We start from the raw sequence: 9,255 nt of genomic DNA, 5'->3' as shown, positions 1-9,255 counted from the left end.
ATTGTCTACACACAAAAAAACACCAACGTCGCAGATCCTGTGCAGGCAAAGCGATGGTCGCCGTTTCTTGCTGAGACCCACCATCAACCTCGTTAATTAACGTATGCATTCATAAAATGCTCTCTGCCTAATAATTTTCGCAAATATAGTTTCAGAAATATTCATATCTAGGCTACAATTTCTGTGAAAACGCAATTAAACTCTGATTAATTAATAGGAATTCATTGCCCTAAAGTTACACTCGATTTTATCAGTCCCTTCAGAAAAGTACGTCTTAACTACTTATATTTTGGTTTGGTAAGAACTTAAACACAAGAGACTCTGCAGATGCTGGAAATCCAGAGTAACACACACAAAATGCTGAAGGAACTTCGCAAGCCAGACATTTTGGGACCGACATTTTTTTCTACCATTTTAAATTTCACTTTAAATTAAAATATTTTTCCATAGATGTTGTCTGACCTGCTGTGTTCCTCCGGCATTTCGTGTGTGTAGTTTAGAACTTAACACTCTACATGAAAAGCCCAATTTTTTAAATTAATCACCATACTTACCGGTGCTGGTGAATATTGGTAGTGGAAAGGATATAACTTTTGCTCCTTATTATTATATATCTGGAGGTAGGACGGGAAAATACCAGAATGTCCCATCCCTCCTGCATGTCAAAAATGTGTAATACAGGCAAAAAAGATGTCATGTTCTCTATGTTGAAATAGCTACTCTCTGCTGGCGGAGCATTGCAGGATGCCGAAATGAACCATTGGATCAGGGGTGGGTGTAAAATCTCATGCTGATTCCTCATCTGTTGGTGTCTTTCAAATATCTATGAATGGAAATGATGGATGGGTATTGGATTTCTTCACGGTTGCATTGCACAATGTTTGGCTATACAAAGTCACAATCAGGAGAGGTATTTAGAATAGATTGAGGTAAAAAAAAAAGGAGATTGAGAGCTCTAAAAGTGATCTATTCATTGTCAAAGTTGAGTTCATTGTCATCTGCACAGGCACATGTACACACAAGTGCAATGAAAAGCTTACTTGCAGCAGCATCCCAGGCATATACTGTAGTATCAAATAAGCATAACTCCCAAGAAAAACATAAATAAAAGATAAATTTGTAATATTTTTACCAGAAAGAACACAATTAGAACAAACTAAAATAAAGTCCACTTTAGTACAAAGTGGTCAAAGTGATCAGTGTTGCTAATCTCTAGTGATTTAAATTTTGCTGGTTGGTTCAGTAACAGAATAGTAGCTGTTCTTGAACCTGATAGTATGGGACTCCAGGCTTCTATATGTCCAGCTGTGAAAAGATGGCACTGCCCAGATGGCAGAGATCTTTGATGATGGATGTTGCCTTCTTCAGGCAGTGCCTCAGGTAGCTACTACCAATGGTGGGGTTATTGAAGCCTGTATTCCTTGTGCTCTTATGTAGGTTGGAACTACCACTAAGGGAACCAACTCTAGATTTTCATCTATACTGCTGGAAACACTCAGCAGGTCAGGCGGCATCTGCGGGGAAAGAAACAGAGTTAATATTTCAGGTCACAGACCCTTCATCCATGCTAATAAAAAGCCTTTCACCAAAACATTAATTCTGATTTATTTTTTCATTCTACAGATACTGCATGCTTTGGTGAGTGTTTCCAGCATTTTCTGATTTTATTTCAGATTTCCATTTTCTGCATTTTGTTTTGATTTTCCCATCTGTCTTGACTTGGATATTAGGATGTCATTACTATTGTGCTAAAATCCTGAGACTTGCTAATTAACAACATTTTGGGAGTCATTGAAAGACTTTTCCAACAGACAGATGTTCTCAACATCTCAACAAAAAGGTGCTAACATCCTCATCCACTTAATTGGAATCCCTGGCTTTCTCAAAAGGAGAAGGAGCATCCAAGAATATGCCATGTACTTCAGTGAGTTTGGAAAATTCAATTAGAATAACATAGGTCCACAGCAAATGCCCTTGGCTCTTCACTCAATCCTGGAATACCTGGACAGGAAAGATACACATATCAGGATGTTCTTTATTGACTACAACTCAGCATTCAATACTATCATCCCCTCAAAACAAATCAATAGGCTTCAAGATTTTCACCATTAATACCTCCTTGTGCAATTGGATCCTTGATTTCCTCCGTTGCAGACCCCAGTCAGTTCGGAATGGCAATATCTCCTCCACAATCTCCATGAGCACAGGTGTCCCACAAGGCTGTGTGCTTAGCCCCCTGCTCCACTCGCTTGTCAGTTATGACCGTGTGGCTAAGAACAGCTCCAATGCCATATTCAAGTTTGCTGATGACACCACTGTCATAGGCCGAATCAAAGGTGGTAACAAATCAGCATATAGAGCAAGATTAAAACTCAAAGGTGCTGATGAATCAGCATATGGGGGGGGAGATTGAAAATCTGGCTGGGTGGTGCCACAACAACAACCTCTCACTCAGTGTCAGCAAGACCAAGGAGCTGATTGTTGACCAGGAGGAGAAAACCAGAGGCCCATGAACCAGACTTCATCATGGGATCAGAGGTGGAGAGGGGCAGCAACTTTAAATTCCTTGGTATTATCATTTCGGAGGACCTGTTCTGGACCCAGCACGTAAGGAGAAACACGACAGCGCCTCTACTTATTTAAGAGTTTGTGAAGATTCAGCAATGTCATCTAAAACCTTGACAAACTTTGAAAGATGTGTGGTGTAGAGTATATTGACTGGTTGCATCATGGCCTGGTATGGAAACACTAATGCCCTTGTACAGAAAAGCCTAATGGGGTAATGGATAAGACCCAGTCCAACAAGGGTAAAGTTCTCCCCATCATCTACATGGAGCATTGTTGCAGGAAAGCTGCATCCATCTTCAGAGACTCCCACCACCCAGGTCATGTTCTTGATACTTATTGCTGCTGCTATTAGGAAGAAAGAGCCTCAGGACTCACACCACCAGGTTCAGGAGTGGTTATTACCCCTCAACCATCAAGCTCTTGAACCTGAGGGGATAACTTTACTCAACTTTAGTTGAAATGTTCCCACAACCTATGGACTCTCTTTCAAGGACTCTTCATCTCACATTCTTGATATTTATTGTTTATTTATTTACTTACTTATTTATTATTTATTTTTATATTGGCAAAGTTTGTTGTCTTTTGCACTGGTTGAACGCCCTAGTTGGTGCAGTCTTTCATTGATTCTGTTATTCTTTTAGGATTTACTATGAATGCCAGCAACAAAATGAATCTCAGGGTTGTATATGGTGATGTATATGTACTTTGATAATAAATTTACTTTGAACTTTGAGTACTGAAGCCAGCAAGTATGATAGAACCAATGTACTAAGTCCCACAGTACTTGTCTACTTACTCCACTGAGCAAGAGAAGGAAATGGTGGGTGCTGCAAAGACTTATCTCAGAACTCACAGAATTAGAGTAGAAATATGTCATCCTTAACTCCAAGGGTCTGCCTGAGAGTGAAAGAATTCCATCATCAAACAAGAGGGGAGTATTTGAAGGAATAATTACCACCTTGACAGGTAATGATAGGGATGGTCAATACCAGTTATCTTTGATAAAGTAGTGTACATCTTGATAATTAGATAATAAATGAAAATTATTCACCTATTTCTAATCTCCAATGCAGCAGAAAATGATGAACAACCAGGTAACTATTTGTTTTTGTTGAATCCTGGACAGAAACTTAGAGAATCACCAGGATGTTGCTGGGATGGAGCATTTCAGTTATGAGGAGAGACTGGTGACACTAGGCCTATTTCTTCCAGTGAGGTAAGTAATTGCATCTGAAGTTATGTGGGGTAGAGATAGAGTAGTTTACAGAAAACAGATACCAAAAGGCAGAATTACATAAATGTGTGTCCTTAGGTTGGAATGGATGTGGTGAGCCAGATGGCCTGTTTCTGTGCTTCATGTCTCCCTGACTTTTGCACGTAGGAGCGAGATGAGGGCACATCCATCCCAGTCCTGCTTGGAAGTTAATAAAGCAGTAAGTGTTGGTTATGGGGGGAATGGTCGGTGTTTCATTCCTGGTTTCCTCCGTATTACCTGAAAGTTGTTATGAGATTATGGGAACAAAGGCCTGTATGAGGTAGGAGTGCTTTTGCTCCTTTTACAAAGTCAAATCAAGCAGAGTGCTGGTAAAATTACTTTCTGTCTTCTCAGAAAAAAGGATTAAAATTATTTGTAATATTCAAAGTGCCACTGGTTTGTTCTAAATTTTTCAGTTCTTATCTTCATATATGATGGCTGTTCAAGGTAACTGATTTCATTTCATAAGTCCTGTAAGTTTGAAAGTTGTGGTACAGATCTAGGGTTCCTATTTCCCACCATGGCCTCATTCTTCCCTATCACTGTAACCTCCTCAAATACTACAAAACTCAGATTTCTGCCTTTATCCATTTCAGTCATTGTTAAACCCCCTCATACAATCTCTTCTCCCTCCTGCCGTCTGGGAAAAGGCTCCGAAGCAATCGGGCTCTCGCAACCAGACTATGTAACAGTTTCATCCCCCAAGCTATCAGACTCCTCAATACCCGAAGCCTGGACTGACACCTTGCCCTATTGTCCTGTTTATTATTTATTGAAATGCCTGCACTGTTTTTGTTGCACTTTATGCAGTCCTGTGTAGGTTTTTTTTTTACGTAGTTCAGTCTAGTTTTTGTACTGTGTCATGTAACAACATGGTCCTGAAAAACGTTGTCTCATTTTTACTATGTACTGTACCAGCAGTTATGATCGAAATGACAATAAAAGTGACTTGACTTGACTTGATTTAATTATTCCAGTTTCAGCCTCTAGTTTACTTGCCCCCAAATAGTTCTATCTCTCAGCCTTTCCCTTTTTAAAGATAAAATCTACCTCTTACCAGTGTTGTTGGATCTGTAATCATAGTGGAGAATATCCTATTGCATTTCTCTGTATGGAGCAAAAGACACGTGGTAACCTGGAATGGTATACAGTGATAGTTGCAGACTGACACAGAAAAATGCAAACTTAAACACAAATACACTCAAATATCCAACAGAAATATGGATATTGCAGACTAACGACAATGCACGAGGTTATAGATATGGTGGTTATGGTACTGGGGAAATGCTCAGAAGTCACAAGTTTTCATTCCACAATAACCAATAGTGAAACTGAACTCAAAAAGAAACAACAATGTAAGCTGTTTGATTGTCGTGGACAACTTCAATCCCTTGATTCACCAATTTTAGCCTTTACATCCATGTTATGATAGTGTTCTATTCTGAAACCACTCAGTATTAGTATAAAATTTTGTTACTTTTCAGAATTAATTATTGTGTCTGTATGTCCATACACATTCCAACTCTACTGCCTATAAGCAGAGCTAGGGCTTTCCTTTGGAGCAAAGAAGGATGAGGTAATCTGATAGAGGCGTATAAGATGATAAGAGAAATAGTTGGAGTAGATGGCCAGCACCTTTTTCCCAGGGCAGAAATGAATTATACGAGAGGACATAATTTTAAGGTATTAGAGAAAAATATGGGGTGATATCAGAGGTAGTTTTTTTACACAGAGAGTGGTGGTTTGTTGCTGCCATCAGGAAGAAAGTACCAGAACCTCAGGACTCAAACCACTAGGTTCAGGAACAGTTATTACCCCTCAACCATCAGGCTCTTGAACCAGAGGGGATAACTTCACTCAACTTCACTAGTCCCATCATTGAACTGTTCCCACAAACTCACTTTCAAGGACTCTTCATCCCACGTTTTGATATATTTGTTTATTTATTTTTTATTATTATTTTCTCTCTTTTGTACTTGCACAGTTTGTTGTCTTTTGCACACTGGCTGTCCACCCTGTTGGATTGATTCGATTATGGGTATTGGATTTACTGAGTGTGCCCACTAGAAAATGTATCTCAGGGTTGTTTATAGTGACATACATGTAATTTGATAATAAATTTACCTTGAACTTTTGAATTTTGAACCACCATGGGTGGTGCTAGAGGCAGATAATTTAGAGACATGTAAGAAACTCTTAGACAGGCACAAAGATGAAAGGCGCATGGAGAGCTATGGGGTGAAAGTGATCTTAAAGTAGATTAAAAGGTCAGCACAACATCGTAGGCCATAGGGCCTGTATTCTGTTGTAATTTTCTATGTTCTGTTACCTTTTGTCAACAAGCCATCTTTTGGATAAACTAAAGCAAATTCAACATTTCTGTACTGTTCTGTGTTCAGTAGATTAATTGACATCATGCTTAGCACAGTTGTGTTCTAAATTCTTGCCTCTGGTCAGAGAGATTCCAACACATTCGTTGAAGAACAAGAGAGTTTTACTGGTAACCTGCTGAATACTTTCAGCAGCTTCACTAATTATTTTTGATTTCTATCATCCACCGTATTTTCTACAAAAATGAATGCACTGTGTATGAATGCTTGGAATTAGAATTACACAAGGCTGCTCTTTCTCTTCTTAAGAAGTTTGTCGACCTATAGAATCAATGCATTCAGCATTGTAAACAGATGAAAGGGTAGAGAAATTTTGACGAATGTTGATCATTGTAAGGGGTTGTTTAAGCCCGGGTGATAAAGTGAGCTCTGTGCTGAAATGTTTTGTTATATTGATAAGGCACTGGTTTTTTATTCATTTATGGTACATTGGTACTTCTGGCAAGGTCAGCATTTGTTGAATAAGTCTGATTGTTCTCAACAACAGGTGTTAAACCACCTCCGTAAACTGCTATAGTTTCTACCGGGGTGGTGGTCCAGGGTTTAGACCCTGCAACAATGAATGAGTGGTGCTATGTTTTCTAGTGAGGATAAAATGTAACTGGTAAGGAACTCGTTAATGGCAATGTAGCTGTATTTTCCTGCAGCTTGTGTTTGGGAGATGCTGTCAAAGAAGACTAGGTGAATTGACACATGCATTTTGGAATGCTGCAGAGTGCAGTTCTAATGCACCAGTAATGGGGATGTGGACACTAGGATAGAGAATTGCGTAAAACTGCTTTTTCCTTGATGGTGTTAAGTTTCATGAGAGTTGTTGGAGCTGAACTCGTCCAAGGAAGCAGCGGGTATTCCATTCTAATCTTAGCTTGTGTTTTACATACAGTATAAATATTTTGGGGAGTTGGAAGGTGAATTACTTACCATTGTATTCCCAGCCTCTGACCAGATTTTAGTCATAATATTTATGTAGCTGATCTTATTGAGCAGAAGTTCCCAACCTTTTTTATGCCATTGACCAATACCATTATGCAACGAGCCTGTGGACCCCAGGTTGGGAACCCCTGGTCTAGAGTAATAAAGTCACACGGTGCAGAAACAGGCCCGGTGGGCCAACTGGTCCATGCCAACCAAATTTCCCATCTAAGCTAGCCCTATCTGCCCATGTTTGACCCACATTCCTTTAAACCATTTCTATCCACATATCTGACCAAATAACTTTTAAATGTACCTGCCTCAACTACTTCCTCTAGCAGCTCAATCCATATAATGACCACCCTCTGGGTTAAAAGGTGCTCCTTAGGTTCAGGCATAGAACATTCCTTTCCTTTTTAAATCTTTTTATTAGTTTTCAAACAAGCATAAGAAGAAAAGCATTGGGTACAGAGAGCTTGAGAGTACATAATTGATAGGCTAGAATACAAATACAAACAGTTAATAATCCAAATATAATAACCTCCCAAACTCATAGTATGTTACAAAAAATGGAAAAATAGAAAAAATCCCCCCCAAAATAACAAAAAAAAACTAACCTAACCAACATGGGCTATTGTATCATATCAAATATACACAGTAGTGTCAATAACTCCGCTCGGTCTGCCAGAGAAAGCAGGATCTCCCAGTGGCCACACATTTTAATTCCACATCCCATTCCCATTCTGATATGTCTATCCATGGCCTCCTCTATTGTCAAAATGAATCCAAACTCCGGTTGGAGGAACAACACCTAATATACCGGCTGGGTAGCCTCCAACCTGATGGCATGAACATTGACTTCTCTAACTTCCGTTAATGCCCCTCCTCCACTTCTTACCCCATCCCTGACATATTTAGTTGTTTGCCTGTTCTCCATCTCCCTCTGGTGTTCCCCCCCTCCTTTCTTTCTCCCGAGGCCTCCCGTCCCATGATCCTTTCCCTTCTCCAGCTCTGTATCACTTTCGCCAATCACCTTTCCAGCTCTTAGCTTCATCCCACCTCCTCCAGTCTTATAGACAATAGACAATAGACAATAGGTGCAGAAGTAGACCATTCGGCCCTTCGAGCCTGCACCGCCATTTTGAGAGCATGGCTGATCAACTACTATCAATACCCGGTTCCTGCCTTGTCCCCATATCCCTTGATTCCCCTATCCATAAGATACCTATCTAGCTCCTTCTTGAAAGCATCCAGAGAATTGGCCTCCACTGCTTTCCGAGGCAGTGCATTCCAGACCCCCACAACTCTCTGGGAGAAGAAGTTTTTCCTTAACTCTGTCCTAAATGACCTACCCCTTATTCTCAAACCATGTCCTCTGGTACTGGACTCTCCCAGCATCTGGAACATATTTCCTGCCTCTATCTTGTCCAATCCCTTAATAATCTTATATGTTGCAATCAGATCCCCTCTCAATCTCCTTAATTCCAGCGTGTACAAGCCCAGTCTCTCTAACCTCTCTGCGTAAGACAGTCCAGACATCCCAGGAATTAACCTCGTGAATCTACGCTGCACTTCCTCTACAGCCAGGATGTCCTTCCTTAACCCTGGAGACCAAAACTGTACACAATACTACAGGTGTGGTCTCACCAGGGCTCTGTACAAATGCAAGAGGATTTCCTTGCTCTTGTACTCAATTCCCTTTGTAATAAAGGCCAACATTTCATTAGCCTTCTTCACTGCCTGCTGCACTTGCTCATTCACCTTCAGTGACTGATGAACAAGGACTCCGAGATCTCTTTGTATTTCTCCCTTACCTAACTCTACACCATTCAGATAATAATCTGCCTTCCTGTTCTCACTCCCAAAGTGGATAACCTCACACTTATTCACATTAAACGTCATCTGCCAAGTATCTGCCCACTCACCCAGCCTATCCAAGTCACCCTGAATTCTCCTAACATCCTCATCACATGTCACACTGCCACCCAGCTTAGTATCATCAGCAAACTTGCTGATGTTATTCTCAATGCCTTCATCCAAATCATTGACGTAAATCGTAAACAGCTGTGGTCCCAATACCGAGCCCTGTGGCACCTCACTAGTCACCACCTGCCATTCCGAGAAATACCC

This window comes from Hemitrygon akajei, chromosome 26 (assembly GCF_048418815.1).
Source record: "Hemitrygon akajei chromosome 26, sHemAka1.3, whole genome shotgun sequence".
NCBI classification, from domain to species: Eukaryota; Metazoa; Chordata; class Chondrichthyes; order Myliobatiformes; family Dasyatidae; genus Hemitrygon; species Hemitrygon akajei.
Note: the sequence above shows the minus strand (reverse complement) of the source record.